The sequence below is a fragment of the Molothrus aeneus genome, chromosome 6 (assembly GCF_037042795.1).
Source record: "Molothrus aeneus isolate 106 chromosome 6, BPBGC_Maene_1.0, whole genome shotgun sequence".
Lineage (NCBI taxonomy): Eukaryota > Metazoa > Chordata > Aves > Passeriformes > Icteridae > Molothrus > Molothrus aeneus.
This window is the reverse complement of record NC_089651.1, coordinates 36,854,809-36,880,648: the sequence shown is the minus strand read 5'-3', so window position 1 is coordinate 36,880,648 and position 25,840 is coordinate 36,854,809. Positions and strand designations below refer to the sequence as shown.

Sequence of the window (25,840 nt, the reverse complement as noted above, 5' to 3'; positions counted from 1 at the left end):
TTTCGGAGGCAGCAGTGACTAAAAAAAAGGCTGAGAAATCACAAAACTAATATTCTGTTAAACTCTGTATGCCAGGAACACAAAGCCAGAAATTAGGTCTGTATATAACCAAATGTAGCCATCTACAGTAAGCTGAGGCTTCTTAGGCCTGGGCTACCTTGCCCACATGAACAGAGAAAGCCAGAGCACAGAAAAGATGGCACAGGGCTGCAGGAAATTCCCTTTCCTGTCTTAGTGACAAAATCAGGCATATCCACAGCAGAGAGAAGAGGCAAAGTTCATTCTGCACCCTTCTAAGGGGTGTACAAAAGCATTTACAGCCCAAGACCCTGATGAGAGACTAATGTCTCTGAAACCATCATAGCACTAGTCCATCTTTACATATTGCTGTCTTTACAGTGTATGATAAGAAAAATGAAATATCAAGGATCTGCTAAAACAATCAGAATGAATGACTACCATTACTGAACAGGCCAATTTAACATGAATGGAAACAAACCACAGAGTAACAATTTCTAAGTCTTCTATGATACTGGCTGCCAAACATGATATCAGTAGGGAAAGATAAATGCCAAGTAATGATAGTTATATTGACCTGAAAATGTAATATCATTTCTTATTGATGTTTCATATAATTTCCTCGCAGGAAATTCTAAGCTATTGATACTGAGCAAACAGGTGGCTTCATAGCTAACAGATTCAGGCAATAGCTCCTAATTACAAATGGAGATTGCTGTAGAGCTGGTTTTTCTAAGTCCTCCTCTTTTCTCATATTCAAGGACATAGACACTAACACCTTGAAAGAAAACTCTACAAGACTGTATTAGACTGTATTTCTTAGAAAAACTTTATCTTAAATTGTGGGACTAAACAAAGTATATAGCACTGTAAAGATTTTCAGTATTCTGATCATGATTGCTGACAGCATGATGCTTTGTACAGTTATTTCATTTATAATCTATCAGAAACAACAAAAAACCAAATTCAGTTTTGGCTTGCTAGACATTTGCTTCATAGTAGTCTCCATAACAGCATTGTAAAGACCAGAAAAAGCCCTCAACCTGTAAACCTGCAACCCCTCCCTGAAATCCTTTAGGTCCTTTCATTCTTCCAGCTAGACTGCGTCATGTTTTCCACACATTGGCTGAACATACCACCATTTGAAATTTACCTTTCAATTAATTTTCTGTTTCCTGCCTATATCCTTATGTTACCATTTTAAAGTGTATCCATCACATATTGAATCCAATTCTATGGTGTCAATTGCACAGTTTTAGCATTTAAGTATCATAATTTGAATGAAGTGCCTGAAGTCAGTGCAGCCCTCTTTAAAACAGTATCTTGAACCTTAAATGACATTTCCAAATAAGTCATTAGTCCTTCACAATTGTGACCCTCAGTTCTATACCTCAAATGAAATCACTTTAAGGTGAGTGAGTCAACTAGAAAACAAGAGAGGGTCAAATCTAAGTTTTCAAATTTGTCAGTTAAATCCTCCATCGATGACTGCATACTTGTGGCTAGTATATACATAGACAAATATCTTGTAGTACTTTCATGCCATTCGGTTCACTGACATTTTTATAGCACTAGAACTCAAGACACATAGAATTTATGTGTCTTGCTCTTAGCTAGGTGATGTGGGGTTCTCACGACTTCCTAATTTTACGACCATGATAATAAGTTACACAGAAAACAATTATGTTTCTGGTAGCCATGCTGCAACTCTTTTTTGATAAATTAATAAATATTAAATATGTACCTTATTTCATGCACTTCCATAACTATCATTCTTCATATTTTGAGGAATGAGACAAGAATATCAAGACAAGGAAAACTTAAATTATTTAATCAGCTGGACTCATTGTCTTATTATTTTACTTACTTAAGCTTTCAAATTTTCTTGATATCTACTTGCAGCAGAAGAAATATGCTATTTTGGGTATATAAGTGGACACCACATTGATACCTTTCAGAAACATGGCAATCTCGCAGTCCAGTCACAGCACAAAACCTCTTACTTGTATTGAATGAATTGTTGGCATGCCAATAGACGAAAGGAAGACACAGACTGAAATGTTTGTATTAAAAAGCAGGCCCAATGTTATTTTATTCTAAAATTTCAGAACATAAACTATAAATACTGAACTGGTTTCCATCACACAAGCCACAGCTAGTCATCTAAATCTCTCACTCTGTGGATGGAACCATCAGCAGCCACAGCTCAGCCACTCACAGAAAACTTGAAAAGCAAAAGATTTAAGATTTATTTAAAAAAATCTATAAATCAAAGTAGCTCAGCAACCTTCACAGACCTAAAGTTGTGGATGCACATTTTTTTTTTTCATGTGGATTCCCTTTTTAAATGCAGACTCTTTACAGAAACAAAATAGTGCAGGCATGAAATAAATTTCTTCTTCTGAGTTACAGGAAGCAGGGGAAATTAGGATGTGGAGAAGGCTGAAGCATTTGTACCAAACTCCAGAAGGAGTCACAATGGAAACAAATTCCAAACCCAGGTTAAATTCTTCCAAGCTTCTCCTATTTTAGCAGTATGAACAAACACCTCTGAATAGACTTTTTCACACATAGTCATATTTTGTATTGCCTACATTTAGTTGACAACATTTAATGCTTGAATGCACAAATTAATCAAAAAGTTGGTTGAAACAATATTTGTACTAAACACTGACTTTTAATAGTGACAAGAAGATAGAAAGATTGCTTTCGCATGTGGACTTTGTAGTGCTGGAGCAGAAGAATCTGTCTATGAAAATGTTTTACTTTCCATGGCTATGACCTTTACTATCCAAACTGACATGTCTATTCCTGGCACGAGATTATTCCATAAAAGAAGAAAATTCTAACTGTTCACTAGTTCCTCTTTAAAATTCCTCCCTCAATGACTAATCTGGCTATGCATGAGGTGAAGGAAGAGCCACCTCCCTTTCAGAGTGTCTTGGGGGCAGTCTAAGCTTGCTTAATGCAACCTCAAGAGCATTTGCAATTGTGCTACAAAAAGTGGGAAACCGTGGAAAAGAAAAACATAGACTGCCTAACAAAGATTTCTGTGCATCCTGAAAAGGAAGGATTTCCTCTTAAACGCAGCCCTAAGGTGTGGGAGTACAGACCAAAGACTGATGTTCACTATGCCTGTCTACTGGTGAAGACAGAGTTCTAATAAAGCACAAGCAGTATTCTTTGATCACCAGGAATGGAAGAGAAGCACATGAGCACAATTATCAGCTCCCCCTAAAAAACTCCTGTGAGACTTTGCATGACATCCCTCAACATAAACTACTTTTGTGTAAAGTTTTGGAAAATTCAAACAAAGAATTTTAAAATTCTGTTGCTTTAATAATAGTTTAAAAACTGAACTGAACTTAAAAAATGTTTTCCCTTAACCTTTATTTACTCCGAAAAGCTTTTTCTCAATTAGCCTCAAACTCCCTATTTTTTTTTTTAAATTTTGTTGATTTTTCTAAGAAGAACTTTTTGTACCCTTGGAAGCAGAGGTGGACTTAGGGCCACTGCACTGCAACCTTTTAGACAACCTGATGTCTGAAGAATTAAAAAAAAATAGAGGTCATCTTGAAGAGCTCTAATTATGACTGCCAATAAAGTCAGACTCTAATTAGCAAAGACTGAACAGATCTACATAAATATGAATGTGTATAAACACCCCACCAAAAAAAAAGAAAATTACCAGCTTTATTCACAAAATATGTGACCATATCAGGCTAATTGCACAGCAGCTTCACATAGGGTTGGCTAATATTTTTCTCCATAGGTATCAACAAAATACATGATAATGTCAGATGAGAGAGCATAAGAAGCCGAGTGGCCTGATGATTGTATGTGCAAAACAGTTCCCAGCATGAGTGTGGCTATAATCTTTTAAATATTCTTTCCCAGAATATAACTTTTTTTTGTTGTTTTAGAGTAGAAAGAAAGATCTATTGAAATAACAATACAATTTCTAACATATCTTCCTTGGCGTAGAGTAGATTCTAGATGAAAATGTATCTCTTGTGATTTCTATGAACAACTCCAAATGTTCATGAAAGAAAATGGAGATGAATTTGGCAATCAAAGTGGTTTGGAAGAGGTGCAATGTCATCTTGAAATATTGGGGCTTTCTGATGAGACATAATAATTTGAAAATTTTTAAAAGCTGTGTTTTAGAAAAGACAGAGACGCTGACTACAGGGCTGAACTGAACAACAGATGATTCAATCTCAGGGAAGGATGAAGTGTAATCAACATTACCCTCCAGTATTTCTGCATGCTAGCATTCACAGAAGCTTTTAAAAAAAAATTACTTCATGTTTAATACCTTTTGATGAATATTTTTTCCCATTGTTTGTTCCTTGCTATGCCATTTAAGACTGATTCTAAGTTTTGAAAGAAATCTCCAGTAAGAGAGAACCCCTCCGACTAGAAGTTGAGGACATCTGGTATACAAGATGTGTATTCAAATGCTGATCTAAAGTGAGATAAGAGATGAACAGCATGATGTAAGCAGAGGTGTTACCCTCTGATTTGGAAAGGGTATCCAAAGAAATTAAATTATGTCACCAGTTACCTCACTGTAAGCCATCATATGCTCCAAAATTTAGGTCTCTTATCCACATCACAGATGGGAAGAAGAAATAAATCTTAGATGGAGCTGCAACATATGTGAAAAGGTATTTTATCTTGGTTCAGTAAAGCTATGGGAATCATTAACACCGTGCCATTACCAAAGAAGTATCACAGCAATAAAGTATCAGAACAAATTTGTCACAAAGGGCTACATGTAAGATGTATAATGCAATATATGATAATCAACTTGCAAAGCTAACAATAGCACTTCGAATCTATATTTTTGTGTACTAGAATGCCTCAGATTCTACATATCCATCTTCTGTTCACTGGTAAAGAGCATGAATTCATTACTGGGTAATCCATGGCTGAGAAAGTAAACCTAAACTTTCCATGGAATAGCCTACTATTTGTCAAGAATGTAGTGGTTAATTAATGAAACTATTATGCAACACAATTACAGGTGTGCTTTATTATTTTCAGTAGTTCATCTCTGAAAAAGCTCCAGAAATTAAAATAATTTTTAGCAAAACTTGCTTTTCAAATTCAAACTGCTTAATACTTTTAAACTTCCTTGTAATAGCTTTTTTAGTTTCAATAACCTAAATTGATCAAATTGAAATGTTGTCAAAAAGCAGAAGTTATTATATTAGTTGAATATTAATTGTTAATTGAACAGGAACCACTGGATTTGAAGACATGTCTTTCTCTTGAGAAACATTCAAAATTAATGGAAAAAAGAAGCAAGATAAGTGACTGTCATAGTGTAAGTTTTCGTCTGTTTTAGGAACCTGTTCCTTTTCCAATTACTTTAATTTGGTTTATAGGTCTGCTCCTTCCCACAGGATTTGTTCTTTAGGGGGTGGGGGTAGGGTGGTTGGGAGGAGTAGACAAAGTTTCTTAAGTCATAAATATATTTTTTCCCTCCTTTTTGAAGTTAAAATTAGAAACCCCAACAATGAAATAAGTATATTTTGTGTTCTCTCCTTGATAACTAGCACTGTTTCTTGATTAGCACATGTACATTTAAGAGTTTACTTCAGAGATTTTTTTTTTTCTGTTCACTGTAAAGGACAAAATCTTTGCTGTGCAAGAATTTCCAGTCATCTAAGCAAAGAGAGTTCTCCATCTGTGGCTGGGGGCAGGAGCACTGGCCTTTCTCCCACACTGTAGTAGTTACTATAGGAACTATTGTGCCTCCTTCAAAAGGGCTACAGACAGGGTGATTAAAATTCTTCACGGGAGAACCCCCACTCTTCTCCCTGACAATGAAATTCTTCAGGGAGAGGGCTAAGCCTCCAGTTCAAGAATGGCAGCACCTGAGGGAGTGATGTGGCAGACGGAATCACCCCTGCTTTAAATTGAAGCACAGGGCAAAAATTACAAGGGCCCATACTCCCGCATTCATTTTATTCCCCTCCCCTGAAATTCAGGAACATTGGCAAGAACTAGTGAGAAACAAGAGAAGGAATGAATAACTTCATACACTCTCCAACATGTTGAGGACAATGCAGAAAGTAAAAAACAAATACTTTCAATTCAAATCAATAGCAGGACAAGAAAAATAATTAAAGTGAGATAGAAGCTTCCCAGGAAATCCATCTGCTGTAAATAGATCAGGAAAAAGTCTACAGAAGTATGGAAGAGAAAAAGATAAAGTAGAGACAGATGGGTAAGGCAAGGGAGAGGGACACACAAAGGTGGAGTGAATCAAGGGCTTAAAACCCTAGAAATTTATCAGTCCTTTAGATAAATGTCCACTCCGAGAGATTTGGCTCTACCAGCAGAAAAAATGCATAAACATTACAATTGCATGAAGAAATGAGTGATGAGTCTGGATTACTTACTCAGATATCACAGTAAGACCCTTACTGGAATAATAGTTGTATTGTCTTATTTTTAAACTAGTATCAAAATTCCTCTGAAAAAGAAAACTGCTGCCACCTCTTTACAGCTCCAATGCTACAGAGTGGCTAGTGTCACTGGTTCTGTTCTCAGGAGGAGGACAGGGTATTAACATCAAGTCAGAACAGTGTTATATAGTGTCAGACTATACTTGCTGGTAAAACGAAGAGGCCTACATCTGTTGTCTTGCTTTTTTTTTTCCAGTCTGATCCCAAAGGTTCATGTTATGACATTTGTAACATCTGCTACAAATGCGGAGGTAAGTCAGGCACAACCTTATTACTTCCAATCTAACGCTCCATCCATCCACAGGGCTTTCATATGCCACTAGTATGTCAAGGCGACCAAAAAGCTGTTCTATCTACATGAGGCAAGGTGTAATGTATTTCTGAAAGTCAAGAAGAAATCCTGCTTTGTTATGTCTCCCCTTCTTTTGTTATCTTAAATTTTGGCAATGTTATTTCAGAATATTCTGTGAAAAAAACAGTGAGCTGCTCCTACTCAGAGCCAATACAATTGCCTTTTTATGCCTTAGACAGCGGTGTGTTGAAAATTGGCAAGCTGTAATTCACATCCTTCCCTGTTTTCACTAACACTGAAACATATCCAAATTCCCCTACCAGACCCTTCTATACTGAGGTCTGCTTTCTTGCACATCCCCCTTTTCCTGCCATACTTCTCCCACGATTTGATGGGCTCACTGCAACATTTTACTGACAAACTTAACTTTTTTCAGTGCTCAGTGGTAAAATGCAACTCCTGATAGACAAAAAAAATATTTATTTCACCTGTGGTAACAAAAAAGTAAATGAATAAGGAAAACAATAAGATGCTTTATAACTAGGATTCTTTCTATTAGCTTCTATCTATTTCTTTCTATGAACTTTTATTCTATCTATGAACTTCTATTGTTATACCCACAGCATTTGAAGATTCCAATATTCCACTGTTAGTGGGCTAGCGTACTGTATGCTGTGAGGACTCTGCTATCCCTGCTAAGTATCTACACAGGAAGCCAACCATTTGCTATATGGCTAAAATCACCTACTAAAGAAATTCCTTGAGAAATACATAGAGCCTCTTCTGACAGCAAGTGGATCATAATTTTAGAAACAAACAGCTTTAGATATTAGTGAACTAAGTAATATGTTCCACACTCAGTATCATACACTAAAAACAAGACAAATTTCACATTTGATAGAAGCAATTTAAACTCATTACAGGGGCTGCAGAACACTACATATGTTCTGTGCAAGTGAGAAAGAAAACCCAATGCCTGATGACATAAGCTGTTGTGGGTCTTGATCACCTGCACTTCTGCCATGCTCACTTTTTTCTGTTTTACTTTTTCACTTCTTCTCTAATTAAAAGAACCCCCCCCCCCCATACACATACCCAGCTAAGAAAAACACTGCAAAAAACCCATATCTCCTTATGTTAAATGAACACCAAAATTTGAAAGTATATCAAATATTGCTGTTGGCAAATGTAGGAGCCACATCCACTGCTGGAATATAAAATCCAGCTAGGATATAACCAGACAATTACTGACTAATACATCATTATTCTACCAAAGTGACATACTGAACTGAAACCAAATGCTGAAAGCTGTTTCTCATTCTAAGGTGAGACTTAGACTCTACTTCTAGAGACTTAGACTCTACTTCTAGACTTGGCTTTATGACTGACACATGTAGGTGCTGGATTTGCTTGTAGATTTTTTTTCCTTTTTGTGATGTAGTCAGAAAAGATTTAATGAAGATTCGTAAATGAAATGAGACTGCATACAAGTCTGAAATCAATCTACAATTTCAGGGAAGAAATCTTTATCAGCTGCCAAAAGTGAACCGTATAATTAACTGAGGATTCTGGTAAGAACCAACTGTGCCACTAGTCAATTATTTTTACTTGTCTTCCAGCTGCGGCTTCTGTCTGTTCATAAGAGAGACTGTAAGAAAACGCAACTATAGAGAATTTGGTGATTTCAAAAAATAACTGAAAAAATTTAAGGAGATTACCAAGACCATCTGTAGTAGAACCAGAACAAGTTTTTAAAGTCTATTGCCAAAAGTTCTCCATTTCTCACTAGAAATTTTCATCAAGAATTCTTATAAGAACTAAAATAGCATTTCAGAATTGCTGAGGATTGAAAAATGACCATGCATAGGCTGCAATGGAAATCCCCAAGTCCTAATGAAGCAGACCTCAGAGGAAGTAGTATGACACTTTAGAATACTGGTTAAGTCATGACAACTGGGAGATGGAACTGCTTCTTTTCAAAAGCACTGCTGCTTGTTAAAAAAAAAAAAAAAAAAAAAAAAAAAAAAAAAAAAAAAAAAAAAAGTTGATCCAAAGGCCCTGTGGGAAAGATTTCCCAGCACTTTGGATTGTATTCTTAATACATATGCATACAAGTGCACTACTACTTTTCATAATCTGTTTCAGCAGTTTTTTAAGGAAACAGAATCTCTTGGAAACCCCAATGACTAGCAAGAAGAATAGTTAAATCTTTACTAGAAATATGATGCAGTCTTTAAGTCTTTGCCAAGCTTAAAAGAATTCATACGGTTCATACTGAATGAACTTGGAATAAATTAGAAATAAGTTAACATGTTAACATTATTATCAGCTCCAGCACAAGGTGTTTCCCCCTTCATTTTCTGAATGATCTTTTTAAATAGTCATGTGAGAAAAGCCCAGTTTCCTTTGCCTTTGAAGAGTGCCTAACAGGGAAATATAAGAGATGTTTAATCAGAAGACAGAATAGTAATGGAAGTGAGAGCTTAGTAGTGAGAAAACAGGAAGCAAATTCTACAGCCAAGGAGACGTGTGTAGACACAGCATTCACTTCATCAGAGTTGCATTCATTAGCATCAGGAATTAATTCAGCTCAAGGTTCTTTCTGCAGTGAGGGAAAAAAATTATTTGATTATATCATAGCTAAGATTCACATTTACTACCTGGTTATAAGAGTAAAAGCAAGGCTTTCAGCATTAAAAATGTATCTTGAACATGTTAAACACAAAAGTTCAGGGCGTTATTGTAGCCAGATATTTGAGTATTCTTTAGCAAATGAACTTAAAGGCATCAGAATTCATTCCCCACACAGTACTTGAATTAGACTTGGACACAGATGGTTACCTTGACTTTGGGAGCAAAGTTTTGTTTTGCAAGATAACACTGCCTTTAAACCAGCTCTTTTGCACTTTCTATTAGTGCTGATAAACATTTTTTTTCTTTTTTCTTAAGAATTTTACAATTATACTGATAATGTATTACATTTGCTTAGTTTAAGAATTACTTCATTACACATACCCAAACCTAATATAATACAAGTATGCATTTGCTATAAAGATAAAAATTTTCTTGATACAATAATTCAACAATCTGTGAGCTGAGATTTTGCTGAAATAACGTCCTTTAATTTCTGCTTGTATTTTACTCCTTTTCAAAATCACCTTTTAATTCTTAAACATATTTCTTGTGCTTAGTCCCTCTGAAGAACTAGACTTACACAGCTAATTTTTAAATCAAGCTCATTAATTTAACTGACAAAATTATTTTTCTTGAAGTATGATAAGAAACTAAAATACAGAGTTGAATGAAGACTGCTCAAACTCAACACAGAACACACTTTTTCAGTCACCCACAATCTTTATACATCCTGCAGAAAAACTAATGAGTAATGCCTGATAATGTTTATCTACTTTTCTTGTTTCTTTTTGCAACCTCCTGAAAGGCAGTTTGAATCCTGACATTTTTTGTTATGAATATGATAGCTTAAGGGTGTTTGGATTATCTTACATTGCCTGCTGTAAATCAAAAATCACCTTATTTTGTTAATAATACCTGCAAATCTGAGGAATTTGCTTGTAGAGAAAAGATTCCACTCAACAATGTTGTATTAGGACAAGTCAGAAATGCAGCAAGTTGTCTGTGCATAGTAACAAAAGTCTTTCAATGCAAAGGCTTTGCCTTGCAAATGCAATATTATTGCAAGGTATATTCTACTTCTCTCTACAAATAGGATGGAGGAAAATAACTATTGAGTAAAACTGCCCCAAATATTTCAAAAGTATGACTGAAAAAATCTGTTTCAAAATTTTCTGAGAATAATTCTGTCATAATATTGAGTCTATCTTCTATAGGAGAGGAGGGATCCGAGGAATGAAGAGGCACCTACATGGCTGGAAGAGGAAAAGACACACTGCTGTGACAGCTCATGGACAAATGGCTTCCAAAGAGAAAGGCTTACTTTGGTGAATGATGGCTTCAGAAGAAAAGTTATGACTAAAAGGAAAAGTGAATGGCAGAAACAGATTGAATATCAAAACACTTGTAATAAAGGAAATAATATTTTAAAGAATACTAACTGAAACTAAGAATTAGAGATAATCAAAACATAATTTTAAAGCTGTATCTAGCTTATATTCACCAATTAGTTGACACTTACTATGACCACTTGATTATCTCTAACCAGAGCTAACCTGGCAAGAGGGACTCAACAGCTCTGGTTACATACACAACACAGGTGCTGCTAATTCATTTGTTTTGTGAGGTCCAAATATTCTTTTGACCTACCGGCACATAATACTTTGAGCTAAGGGTATGTCTTTATAGTGAAATGAAGGCAAATGTGGACTAGCTGTAAATGGATTAATGTGGCCACTGATAAGGTCTAGCTGTGTTAAAATGCATGAAACTTTCTCAAGAAGGAAGATAAAGTAACTTTCTCATCTGTGTTTTACCACAGCTGGGTGGCTTCCAGTCTCTAAACTAGCATGTACTGCTGTGTAAACATATTGTGTCTAAAGAAGATTTTTTTAATTAATCCCTAATTAACTTGTTAATAGTTAATGAACAAAAACCCAACGTACAAGAAAAATTTCTGGAAAGGTCTGAGCACACTCTTTCTCCATCTCATTTTTTCCACTTTTATGCTACCTCAAGTCATCTTTTCTTTTCGCACTTTTCTTTTTCCTTCCCTTGATTTTCTTATTTCACACCAGCTTACTTGAATTGGCACTTCCAACCACACACATTTCTTATGGGAAGGAAGTTCATTATGATCAGAGGACCCAAAGCTGTGTTGTGGGAGGTGAAATGGATCACTTTCTCAGGCATCTGAAGCTCCAGAAGGCAATGTAGCTGCGAATGAAAATACTGAAGTGGATACTTATTAAGTTGAAATAGCCAAACAATTTTAATTTACTCAGTAAACACAAACTCCCATCCCCAAACACTTGGATGCTATTCATCTGGGGGCTAATTAAAAAAAAATCAAAGTTAAAATCACAGCCTATTCACTCCGCTGAAGATTCAAGAACGTAGCATCAAAGGGGACATAACCTCTTGTCTGTTTGTTAATGATAGTGGAGCTCCAAAGTGTTGCAACCTGCCCTTATTTTCAGGTTAACCACCCAAAAACCAATAATTTATCTGCAGTGGGGCAAGCAATATATTTAAACTCTTCCTCAAATAGTGCTTACTAGAAAGGAAAGTGAATTTATACTACTCCATGTATCATCAAAGATCAACAAATCAAGTGTCATAATACAATTCACAATATCAGCTTTTAAATTCTATTTCCTTAGAATCCATATAATTAATGCAGGATAGGCATAAAAATTGATGAAAATATAATATCTCCCACTAATTTTTTAATTTGGTTACTATGTTTTATTGTATCATGCTGACAATAATTAGAGTTTGGACTCAACATAGGAGTGTATTTTTGTCCATTGGTAAACTCCAGATAAAATTTCCAGAAAGTCTACAGTGGTTTACTTTCATCAATCAGAAAATACACCCAGACATTTTTATGATGTCCATACATCACACTATTATGACAAAATGTCATCTTATGAGTTGCAGGTCTCTTCACAGTGTGATACTGAATCCACAAGCCAGGCATGGCACTAGCTTGTGGACAAAACCATCCACCAATTTTTCCATAGAACCATAGAATAGTTTGGGTTGGAATGGTCCATCAAAGATAATTCAGTACATATCCCCTGCTATGGAGAGGACCTGCAAGGGGCAGGACCACCCCTCCCTAGATCAGGTTGCACAAATCCCTGTTCAACTTTGAGCACTTCCTGTTATGGATTTATGCACCCTTGCAACTACAACAGGCTCCACATTAGGATCCCACAAAAAGTCCAAGTAAAGGTTCCCAATTTCTTTTTTTTTAATTAGTTCTCAGGTTACAGTTTGAGCTTAGCACTACTAATGCTAAGACTAATCTGAGAGAAGAATACAGTTAATCAAACTCCTTCTATGACAATCCTGTCACTACAGGCACGGTAAAAAAAATCTTCTCCTATCTTTTTTATAAACTCCCATTATTGAAAGGCTGCAAGAAGGTCTCACAGAGCTTTTTTTCTTCTTCAGGCTGAACCACCTCAAATTTGTCAGTCTTTTATTCACAGGATAATTTTCATGGCCCTCCTCTGGACCCACTCCAACAGGTCAATGTCTTTTTTGTGCTGGGGACAAAAAAGAACAGAGCTGGTTGCAAAACTCCAGGTGGGGTCTCATGAGAGCCATGATGGAATAGGAAGATAACCTCTTGATCTTTTGCCATGCTCCTTCTGATGCAGCACAGGATATGACTGGCTTTCTGGGCTGCAAGTGCCCCTTGCTGATTTATACCAAACTTTTCATCCACCACTACCCCTAAGGCCTTTGCAGGCTTCTTTCCAATCCATTCCTCCAATATGTACTGACACTGGGAATTTTTGTAGCCCAGGTGCAGGACCATGGGTTTGGCTTTGCTGAACTTCATGAGGTTCCTATTGTCCCATCATCAGCATTTATTCTTATTTCTTCCTCTAGAATCACATGAATTATGGGAAGTGGCATCAGAGCAGCACTTCAAATAACATTGCAGAGGCAAGATGCTTAATTTGGACATTCTTGCCTGCAATCATCAACAGAGAAGAGACCAAATACCAGCACTTGCTAGTCATACACTTTTGCATCTGTTAACTATCCAATCTGAAACTACTTTCTTACTCATTTCATGCCAGCTCTTATATGATACTCCCAGTTAATATCAAACTGCATTAAACTTACAAAAACTACTGTCTGGCATCAAGCCTTTTTGTCAACTCCTGAAAATATTTAAACTGATTTATTGTTTCTGAATTTTGTCCTTCAGTTTCCTGAATTTAAATTATTTAGCTTTATGAGTTTAAAGTATGAAACATAAAAGGGCCATTGGAGATGACTTAATACAACACATTTTCTCTAATCACTCCCAAAAAGTAAATACATATTTGAAAACTATTTTCCGAAAACTGTGACTGAAGTGGACCTTTAACAATGCCCACAGTATATCCTACCTCAATCCAAAAAACATTGTTTCATTTTAAATTTAAACATGCTGGTAAACTAACCCAAATATTTCAAATACTGAAGCAAGAAAGGAGGATATTTTAAATAGTGTGCAGAGTAGGTGCCTATTCAAGTTCAAGGAAAATCTCTAAATCTCTCCTTTCTCTGAATTGCTCAGCCAATAAAGGATGCTCTTAGAAGAGAAATATGATATGGGCTTTTCTAGCATTTGAAGTACTTTTGCTCCCACACCATTTTATAAAGGAGCTATTCAATGAAAGTGAGTTTTGATTCTATGTTTCATATTGCGGTACTGCACATAATTGCGTGTTCAATAACTTGTCATAATACAAAATTACCAAAAATAATAAATGATTAACAGTTCTAAAAATATCCTGCTATAGATGAAGGTTAGCAGAGAGAATAAGCTTTATTTGCATTTAAAGTTAGAACAATGTTGGTGGTATTTAATGTTTCCTAACATGTAGAAATTTCTTGTTCCACTCTTTGTCAAATAATAATCCTCTTAGTCAATAAAAAGAGGGCTGCCATGTCAGTTTAAAACTTGAGACACAAAACTCCCGTTGGCATCACTTCCCAGAGTGATTCCAAAATTAAAATGCACTAACTCAGATACGCCCAGCCACATAATAGTATAGATGTAAAGGTCTACATAAACAGAGGAAGACCCTGGAAACATCCCCCAAAGCCTTCTGTCCACCCTATTCTGCAAGGATGATTGACTGTGTCATGTTTATTGTTAGCCCATCTGGACAACAGGTGCAGTACTTAATGGCCACAGTGTACTTGATTATTGACTAGTGAATATTTCTGAGCAACACAATAGGCCATAGAATGACCCTCAGAAACAGACAGACTTCCTACCCATTTCTACATTCAAAACCTCTCAAAATAAAAAGGGAAGAGTTTTTACTCTATCTGGAAGTTTAGTATAGAGCTTAAACATACAACCCACACTTGTCAAATACTTAGTTTGCCAGGCTTGTACAGTGTCAATTTAAGGAATTAAAAAAAAAAAAAGTGTATGAATTTCAAGCTTGGGGACCTCTAATTACTTCATGCTTCAAGTTTAACTATAAAACATAGATAAATTGCTGCACTAAAACCACAGAAGATCCTCCACATGATCTGTGCCAATGTATCTAAAGCTCAGTGAAGCTGATCCCAGGGAGACTTTTCCACTAAGTCCTCAGAGAACTCATTTTGGACCCATTTCTAATGAGTATATAAAGGATGACTTGGATATTTTGGTAAAGCTACCCAATAAATTAGTCAATCTCAAATTTTATCAGCCACAAAGCATTACAGTGGTCATATAGCTGAAGAACACTGAGGGAATTGAAGGCATATTAGTCATTTATTTAGGCAGATACCAGAGATCAGTACTAAGTACAGGATGTTAGTTGTAACATTAAGGTAATTGGCTAATAGTTGCAGAAGTCCTTAAACAGTTTTTTAATACTGAGAGGTGTGACCCCTTCTTGAACCAATTTATGTAAACCCAGGGGAAGTCCTAAATTTATTCCAGTTTCATGAATGCATGGTCTGGATTAGGAAACCAAAAGCAAGAAGAATATGCATAAAACCAACTGTGTAAACAAAACACCTAAAATTTACATGCTGTCAGCTTGAAAACTTTCTGTTTAACAAATTACTTGAGATAATAAATGTTTAAAATAAATTTAACAATTTGGTATTAAAAACATTCATATTTCATGCAGTGCATAATTCAGGGCTGCAGTTTTTTTCTTCTCAACCCTACCTTTGGCTATTTATCTAGTTGCAAACTTTTATAGATGTGAAATATTTTAAGAAGACCTTTGGAAATGGCCTGAGGTAATTTCAAACTTAACAGACCCTGTCCCACCAGAGCTCATTACAGTGCATTTTATAACAAAGTACCCTCTACTTAATTTTCAGAGCTTAGCCAAGCGTACTAGAAATGCAGATGCATTAAGTACAATTAATGGTATAATAAAAGCTGTGGAGGGCTGTTTAAGACCCGAGAACCAGCATTAAACAGGGGATCCATGTTCTCCAACAGTCAGTGATGTGTCAAAGTTCCAGAAGTGTGAGATTGCCACTTCTAGGAAAGGGAAAAATAAAGAAACAACATGTGCTTTTGGGAAAAAAAAAAATCTTGTCCTTCAACAATCCCAAAAGTTAGACTAAAGGAGGATTAAAAAAATATTCCCTCCAGTTATGCCACTAGCATCCCCCTCTATCTTTGAGCAGGAGTCCAAAACAATAAACTCATATTCCCACCAGCAAAAAAACCAAGCAAATTCAAAAAAAGTGAGAATAATGATAAGTGACTCATAATACACAGAATGATCTGGTTTCTTTACTAACAAAATTTACTTTTAAATGACAGAAAGGAAAAAGAAAGAATGCTTTTTTTTGCGACAGGAAATAATATTTTATTTTAAATAAAAATATTTTATTTAAAATAAAACAAGTCACATCACAACTGGAATGTTGATTATAAAAGCTCTGCCACTGTTAAGTACTGTTAAGTATGGAATTATTTTGATAACTAAGTTATCATTCCTGGGAATTAAGTTCATTCGTATTTGAAACTAAAGAAGAAACACTATGCTTTAGACGGAAGACAACCAACATCTCCTAACTAATTTCTGATAGAAGTCAACTGATCTCTCACAAAGACTAATATCTTTTTTGCTTGTTTGTTTCTACTCTTGAACCTTATTTTCATGTATTTCACTCAATTATTTACTTTGGCAGAAAAGATCAGTTAATTCATATGAGTGGGCCTTCTGATTCACAGACAGTAAGTGGCTTACAACCTGGCTTTATGGCAAAATTTAAATACACAAAAGCCCTGGATTGTGCATGGTCTGCAGATATAGCTATTCATTTCATACACACTGAAAATAAAAAAATCCTTTCATGAGTGCTGAAGGTAGAAAAAAGTTATGATTTTGTGCTATGCACAAGAATAACAGATTTCTAAATTGTGAAATAAAAACAATTTCCAATTCTCAGTGCATAAGTACTGTCAATACAAAACCAATAAGAAAACCCTCAGAATTTCAATGTAACTTCTCCCAAAAATGGACAAAGTAGACCAGATTTTGTTTTACACGTCCCTTTTCTAGTAAAAAATACTCACTAACCATATATTGCTTATCTTTAAAGTTGATTTCAGGTGTTATGACACAGAGATAACAAACAAACAAAAAACCTCCTACACCTGTCTGTGGACTAGACTGCTGGAAATTTCCAAGCCAATTCTGACTGAAAACCCTATATATGGACTTGGAAATAATCAACAGTGTGTAGAAAGATAAAACCTACTTTGGCAGTAGATCCCATTACTCTCAGAAATACGTAGGAAAAATAAAACACATGCATTTTTCCTGCTCACCAAGCATATGAATACATCAATTCCTGATGTTCTAGCTATCCAGTGCTATATTATGAGTTCTGGAAACATTTCAATGTATCGAGTGTTCTCTCTTTCCTGTCCCCTCTGTTTGCTGAACATCACACATAGGGGCTGTTCCTCCAACAAGTCTGTTTTGCTGCTGACTTCTGATCTTTTTATTTACAGCATTCTGCTGCCTCTCTCATTCTTCACAGTAACATAATTCTACAACCCTCACTTCAGTATCACAAGAAAGTAACTTCATTTATACAGGCTTAAGTAGATTGCAGAGAATAGATGATCATGTTATTTCAGTGGCTTATTTAACTGACACTCAAATTTCCCACTACTCTTCATGATCACACAGCACAGAATGTATCTTTTTACATTGTATTTACATACCCTATGATGTAATTTAGAAAAAAATGTTAGCTACTGCTCAGTAAAACACTATAATTACTGCTGAAATAACCACAGTGGTGTGGACTGTGTTGACAAAATAATAAGAACAAAGCCTAGGAAATGTAAGCATTAGTATTAAATTTTATATAAAGACTTATAACTAAAACTGAAACAGTGGGACTAGAAATGTATCTAAGGTAAGGAGTTTCTACCTCTGCCATTAAATCAAGTAATGATGATTTAATTTGTCGAAAGATACATTAAACACATCACATCTTGCTGTTACCAGGAAAGTAATAACAACAAATAAAAGTGATTCTCTGGGAAATTATTTCGTGTAAGCAAACTATTGAAGAAAATTCAAAAATACAAAGAAAGAAATCTCTCCATAATCTCATTTCAGATTGAAGATGTCATGGTGCACTAAGTAAATCAAAACAGCTCTCAAGATGGAAGGTGTAGAATTTGAAGGCCTATAGCTAGTGACAACCACAAAAAAAGCTAGAGGGAAGGCCAGATAACTCAGTTTCCCTTTGTAAACCTGAGCAGTTAGGTCTCACAGAGCACTTGCAGGTAGAATAATAGAACAATTTACCAAGGAAGAAAAAACAGGCATTTAAAAATACAAGACATGAAAGAAAGAACTGCAATTATTTTCTGAGAAGAAAGGGAAACATTTTTTAAGTGAGACAGCAAGGATTCCTACTACAATATTAATAAGCTGAAGGAAACTAGATGTTGAAAGAAACCAGGAACTGGTGACATGGCAGAAACTTTTTATACCAAGCTAGACTTTGAGTTGAGCTCACATTTCTAGTTGAAGACTTTGACACAAGTTGGTGGTCTTGGACCAACTCTCGGCAGACAAGCATATATCAACTGCAGGGTGCTCTACACTGATTCCTGTCACAAGGCAAGGAAAACTGATCAGTCTTAGGAGTCAAACTCTGGAATGTACTGATACTTCATTGCCAGGTTTGAACATCTCTCTGAAACAATGGAGAAAAGAGCTTTTAGAACTGTCTATTCTGATTCTACACCTTTTTTTCCCTTGTAAAAGGTAGCTAGCTGTAAGGAGAAGTTTACAGTTTGTCATGTTGTAAGAAGTAAAACAAAATAGCCTGGAATAAGATGCAAATATTTTCAGATTGGCTGAATGACAAGGTGCCAGGAGGCTAACAAGCATGTTGAAAAATCTAAGTCAGTAGGTGTGTATTTACCAGAAGCTGAAATGTGGTCTCTCCACCTCTTCTTTCTTGTCTTTATCTCCTCCCCATTAAGACTGTTTTGAAAAGTTTGTGTGTGCCTGGTCACGGCTGGGGAGGTGAATACAAACTTCACTGAAATGCCAAATGATTTATGCAAATTTCCACATAAGCTCACAACCACACAATCCCCCCCAAAAAACAAAACAAAACTAAAAATTGGTACAACCAAACCCCAGAAACAAACAGTCAAAGAAACCCTACACAAACCTGGATGCCAAATCACTTGAAAAACTTATTCAGGGAAGATAGAGATTTGATCACCATGTGGGGTGGGTCACTAACAGCAGAGATCTTATCCAACTTCAATGCAAAATAAATGTTGGCACAGAAACAAAAATTTCAGGGTTGACGCTAAAAATAAAAAATAATAAAAAAATTAGAATGAATGAAAATATGTTCCAGGCTTAAGATGGATAATATCATCTCAAATGATCTCAATATGCTTAATACAATGATGATCACTACACCGAGCACTGGGAACCAGGTCATGGCAAAGAATAAAAGAAAATTGTATTAATCGCAATCTCCAAAGGCAGGCCATAAAAGCCATATCACACACACTGAAAAATAATTCATTAAACTATATCCCAGCTGGAAGTAGTGAAAAACAAACAGAATAAAAAGACACTAAGCAGCAGGGAGAAATAAACTTTATGGAACTGTCAAAGCATGAACAATAGGAGGGGGGAAAAGAGAAAGAAACAATAAATGTGTTTGGTTTATTGGTAAAATAGCCACATTAGGACAGACAGGAGAATTAAATTTAAAGCAAAACCTGAGAATGCCAAGGCTGAAGTATCAAAATTATCCTTTTGCAGTTCAGGACATCCAGTACTTGCAAATTGCAGCTTGGCAGTATCTCGCAATGAGAGAAACATCACTAAATGCTAATCACTCATGGAACATCAGGCACATCTCTTATGTAGCCCAAGATGAAGTGAAAGTGAAAATGTCCACATTTCAGGGGAAACAGAACACTTTTTCAGCTAGCCTGTCTCTCAGTTTGATTTAGTGATGAAAAGCAGTACTTTGCATAAACATTTCCAAGAGCCCTTTTGTAATGTTACATACCTCTTTCTATTTTTTTTCTTTTTGAGGAACAGATGGGAGAAGGGAACACTATAGTAATGCATTCAATTGGATAATAGAATTAAAAATAAGGAAAAATACCACAAAATATTTTCTGTTTAAAGAAATTAATACCAGCCACTTTGAGTCTTTGTTAGCAAAGTTTAAGTATTTTTTTCTCCACTTTTGGCCTTGTCAGTTTTTTGCACCCCAAAAGCATCATTTACAATAATGTTTGTCAGCCACAGATTTTACAGGCTTCATCTGGAGCTGTGTTTTATCAGAACAGAAGAATATGTGGCCCAAAGTATATGGGCAAAGAGGCATCCAAAGCCACTGGCAACTTTTGAAAATTTCAGCCCATCTACCAGGTCCTGCTGCAACTGATCATCTTTATAAGCAGAGATGCCAGTGTGTACATATGTGTGTGTATATATATATATACACATAAGCAATGTACAAATGGTAGTGCACTGTAAATGTAAATTATGTCAATCTTTCCATTTGATCCTCAGTTAATTAATTTTTTTTATATACACTGAATACCACAGAAGGATGAAGAATTTTTCAGATGAGCCAGACGGATTATAGGTGCCTAGCTTTCAGTAAAACACACAGGAAGCTGAGGCCCCAGATTGCTTTGGATTCTTTCATGTCACTGTTACAAAGTATTAAATCCATTATATTTGAACATAATTCATCCACCAGTCATTGACACATGACAAAACAGACCTTAAACTATGAATTACTGACTTTACTGAATGAAAGCATGTTTTTTCAATTAAAAAAATGCTGTATAGCCCGGATATGGTTTTATGAAGACTCAGTAAGGATCCATGGTAAATGTTCTCACATAAGACATTAAGCATCTGCAAATGCCAAAGTCTTGGATGGTAATTCTTTCTCTCTCTCTTTTTCCCCTTTGACACCCTGAATCTCTACTCCATGTTATGGACTAAAACCCTGGAAATTATATCTTTGTAAAGCAAGACTGTTTTTCAGCTAGAGGAATGAATAAAATTATATTTGACACATAAAAATTTCTTTCCTCCACCCTCCTTTTTATAACTGAAAGAGAGCCAAACTAATTTAAACCAAATCTGATTTAAAAATCCTGCTGAGCTGAGACTTTTAAATACCAAGTTTCAGCCTGGAGTGAATTTTTATGGCTGTGTTATAAACACCTGAAACACAGCAGGTGCCATAGAAATATATACAGTTTGTGTTTTTATATTATTTCCTTAGTTTCAAAAGTAGGTTCTAGTCAAAGTGAGGGGTTTTTCCTAATTTCAACTTGTTATGGTTATTACAGTTCAAACAAAATGCTTACAAACCAGAAGAAATTTGGACTGAACACACACATACAAATTTTATAGTATACAAAATTATCCAATTGATACATTTACCATTTGGCTAAAATATAGAAAACACTTCTGTAGGAAATTCTGTTGATAGTGATCAGAAAATGAAACCCCTGCCAGAGAAAGTTTGTTATAGCATCTCTCAGCAGCGTGCTTGTGGTACTTTAAAGCACTCTCTTAAGAGTCCTCAGTTCCATAATAACTTCAAGATTCAGTCAAGCTCTTTTAAAAGAATAAGTATTCATTCAAAAAGTGATAAAGATGCTTTTATTCTTTAGTTAAACATTTGTGTTCTTAATCTTTCAGGCTTGAGAGTGTAACTGTTTGGAATTACTCAAGAAAAATGAATCAACATCAAGTAACTGTGAGAATGCAAAGTGGATTTGTCAAATTGCATTAAACTCTGCTGTCTGGACAATCTCACTCAGATGTAAAATATTTTTCATGCCTTTAATGCATTTAGGAAAAAAAATTAATTTAAAAAAGTAATAAATAAAAATTATTAATCCTGAACAAGGGTTTGACTGTGTGAATTAGTACATTTAGAGTAAAGAAAATAAGAACTTCACTTGTTGTTTGGTAGCTTAAACACACACACTGGAAACCAGAACAGTTTCTCATTGACTAACAGGTACATGACATTTACCAGGGAAATTGCACACACCTGGGCTTTTCCTGTGAGTCACCTCATGTTATAGAAATTTACACCCTCTTTTATTTAACTTCTCTGCACCTGCCCATAACCCAGTGCACTTGACTACTACATTTTATGCTAAGTTTTGTTCTATCGTCCTGACTGACTTGAGAAATTCTGTGACTGGATTTTAAACAAACAAAAGTCTATCTTTTTATTGAAACCAGCATTGATTTTGAGGCCTGATTTTTAAAAAGTTTGCACATGGTTTTCCACTCACAATTTTCAGTTACAGATGTAGAGACTGTTCACATGTAAATGATTGTTACTGCATTTTAAAATATTTGCATGAAAACTTGCAGATGTAAGTGAAATAACTCTGCATTCAATTTTTTGCAGAAACTGGTCTAAGTGGTCATCTTTAGGTTCCAGCCTATCAAAGCTTGTAAGTACAAACTGCTCTTGAAATGAAGTAGGCTAAATTAGATGGAACTACTTAGGAATTTACAACTGAAACACATTTCAGTGGCATCCTGATTAATACATTAGTTAAATTTCAAAATATTTTAAATGGATTTAGGAGCAGGTTCAGAACAGTATTTGGGACATCTTAATCCAAGAGTCTTGATCCCCAAGAGCTCCATTAGTTGCCTCTGGAAATGCTCACATACCTGATTTTCTGCTTTTCCAAGTTTCCACATCAGCAGTGCAGCTCAATGCCCATTTCACACAAAGCCCATGGCTGCCTGCTAGAACTGACACACTTAGAATATGCCTTCTGGATTAGGCACTGGCAATGTGTCAGCTTGCTGACTTTTTTTTTTAATAAAAAATAAATTTAAAAACTACCATCAAAATGATTACTCAATAACCTATATAAACAGTCCTCAGAGGAAAGAATGAAAACATGGCTCCTTCAAGCAGATCATCAAAACTACCAAAGGGCAGGATTCATAGAAGAAAGGATCCCTTCAAATCCAAAGTCAGCCTGTAGGCTGGGAAAAGGGGGGAGGACAGAGTCTTCCAGTAAGGGAAAGAAACTTCAGTCTTCCCAGTGAGAGAGTGGGAGCCATCTCCAGCCTCCCAGTATACAAACCAATCAGTAGATGAAGAGGCCTGGGGAGATGCTGCTTGTTCTTCAAGCAGTTTGTTCTGCAAAGGGACATGAAAAAACCTTTCCAAAGCTTCACTTTGGAGGGTGCTTTCTGCCAGGAGAAGGCTGTGGGCTCTGCAGGAGAGGTTGCCTGGCCATACTACGTGACTGCTGCCCTCAGTGCTTCCTTCAGGTCCAGCATCACCCGACCCACCAGCAGCCAGGACACCGTTTGAGAGGTCAGATCTGCAGCAGGAGAAGGCCAGGCTAACACAGCTCCTGAGGTTGTTGCCTCCACCTGTACAAGTGACAGCTGAGACACTTGCCTGGCTGCACCTGCACTCCCACAATTCACAGTCTGCTATCTTAAAGTAAACATGCAAAATTTGAGTCTGAAAGAGGCAGGCTAGAAACTGCAGCTTTATTCAGGATTTCCTCAGCTGTCTGTCCACCAAGAGAAGAATGAACTGTTGGGAAGCCAAGCCTTCACACAGAGAGGGGCATTAGCATCTAACTCCTGTAACATGAGCCACAGAGACACATCCTATGCCCTCATCTCCAGATAAACAGAGTCTCCTGGAAAAAACAACATCGGCACGAGCACCAGGATTATCCTTGCTGTTCAGGCAAATCCAGCTAGGTCGCATAATGAACATGTTAATACAGAAAGAGAGGTAGCCTACACAAAATGGATAGGTTAATAAAGTCCTTCTTATTACCTTTCTCTCCCTGAGTTTGCCTTTGATGTGCCATGGGAAGGCTGAAGAGAGTGATTGCCACTGGGGATTTTGAGAGAAAGTAGCCTCCGGCTTAATACAAAGCCTAAAGATTAGGGTAGAAGTGTGTAGACTAGGAGAATCTGCTAGCTAAACATTATCACATGTTCATTTTAATTTAAAATATGCAATTTCTTTCTTAATAATTCCATTTCCTTCAAGAACATGCATAGGTTACCAGATGCAGACATTGATGCACTAATATTAAGGGAAGAATAAGCACAGAAATCTTTTATCAATGAGATTGCTATTTGAAGGAACACAAAGATACTTCAGAATAAAATAAAATCATTAGTACACACAATATTATGGGCTTTGACGAATGGTAAATTTTAAGTATTCCTCCAGAGATACAATTTGTCAGCTCAAAACCATCATTAGTCTGAATCATTCAGTTCTTATAAGGCTTAAGGGCTCCTTGCTGGTTGCTTAAACATGCATTTACCTTCACATATTCACCTAAGGCTAGTTAATTTGAAAGGAGTTACCTATAAGGCAATAGCTAAGCACTAATAGAATGTTTTGCCAAACAGGAGTGGGTTTGAGCATTCAATACTCTGCATCTGCTGCTGGTGGGGGTTGGTGGTGTGGTAAATCCAGGTCTATCAGTTCTATCAACACGCTGCAGCCACATGACAGAAAGAATTACATTAGTACAGACTCCCTCTGCAGAGTCACCTCTGTTGACAAATCTTTTGAATGCTTACTTTAAACCATAAGATTTTATTCAGGAATGTCCTGTCTTCCTCCAGCCAGCATGAAGTTTGTATAAAAGGATAAAGCACTAACCTTCTGAAGAGCCTTTAACTAATCCAACCAAAATGTGATTGTGCATCCATGCCTAAATGAATACAAATCTATGGTACTCTGCTGATATTAATAATTAAATATCAGTGTTTGTTGAACTACAGCCCAAATGTATTTCCTCTGCAAAGTAGCTAATTCATTTTGTTGACAATAAATAAATGTTGCCCTCTGCACCCTTAGAGTTTATTTCTTATTCTAAAAAAATTCAGTTTAATTTTCCATTTCTCTAGTGTTTATTGAGAAGCAGAAACATATATTACATGAAAAATTGAAGGACAGAGCACTAGTCTGGAGAGAAAAACTCTTTTTGTTAAATATACTAGTTGCCTAATTGAAAGCCTCTGATAATTTTTTTCACCTCCCTGTGCCTCAGTTCCCACATCTTTACCACAGAGAATTTGCGTGCCCCAATTTGAGAGCTTTTATTGATGTCTTATTAGTTAATCTGAGTTAGTGTCTTATCTGGGGCTAGTAAGTAAAAAATAATGGTAATTTTTCAACCAAGTTATGTATCTGTAAGAGATAAAGAATAGCTTTTATAGCAAAATATCAGGAATTGTTTTGTACTGCTTTTAGTTTGTATTAGGACAGGAGATATGACTTTTTTAAAACCCACTTTGGTTTGCACAATCCAATCTTTGGATTGTGTTCCTAACAAACATTAAAATATTTTTTTCTGAAATAAAGAATAGCCTGACCTAATGTGCTCACTACTCTTGCAATCACAACAAAAAGGAAGTAATTTTAAAGGCTGCAACAATTTGGGTTACAAAATATTCATATGTATTTTAATTCTACTGGAAAAAAACCCCAAACTAAACCAGAAACCATCATCAGTTATGCCTCACATGTTACAAACTGTGCATTGATATATTATTACTTATGTTCTATACCATGAGCCACATGGTATATCACGAGCCACAATCATTCAATGATACTTTTCCATAAGCCTACAGAAAAGTCATAGCTCACAATGGCTCAGCTCAGGTCTTTTACCATAGAATAAGTTTAAATTAGAAAGCATGTTCTAGAAACTCTGCTGAGATTAACTCCTAAATACTGCTGACCATGAGAATTTACCTGTGCAGTGGTAAAATGCACAAAACGCAAAAAAGACAGGAAGGACAGCTTACCATGAAAATATGAACTATTTTCTCATCCTTGTAAGGATTTCCATAGTTGCTGCAAATGAGAT

General features: G+C 35.9%; 1 protein-coding gene across 3 annotated transcripts in view; it reads right to left on the bottom strand.

Annotated features, from left to right (window-relative positions):
• Positions 1 to 25,840, bottom strand: part of NPAS3 (neuronal PAS domain protein 3) — a 595,746-nt gene that overhangs the window by 295,323 nt on the left and 274,583 nt on the right. The window lies entirely within an intron of this gene.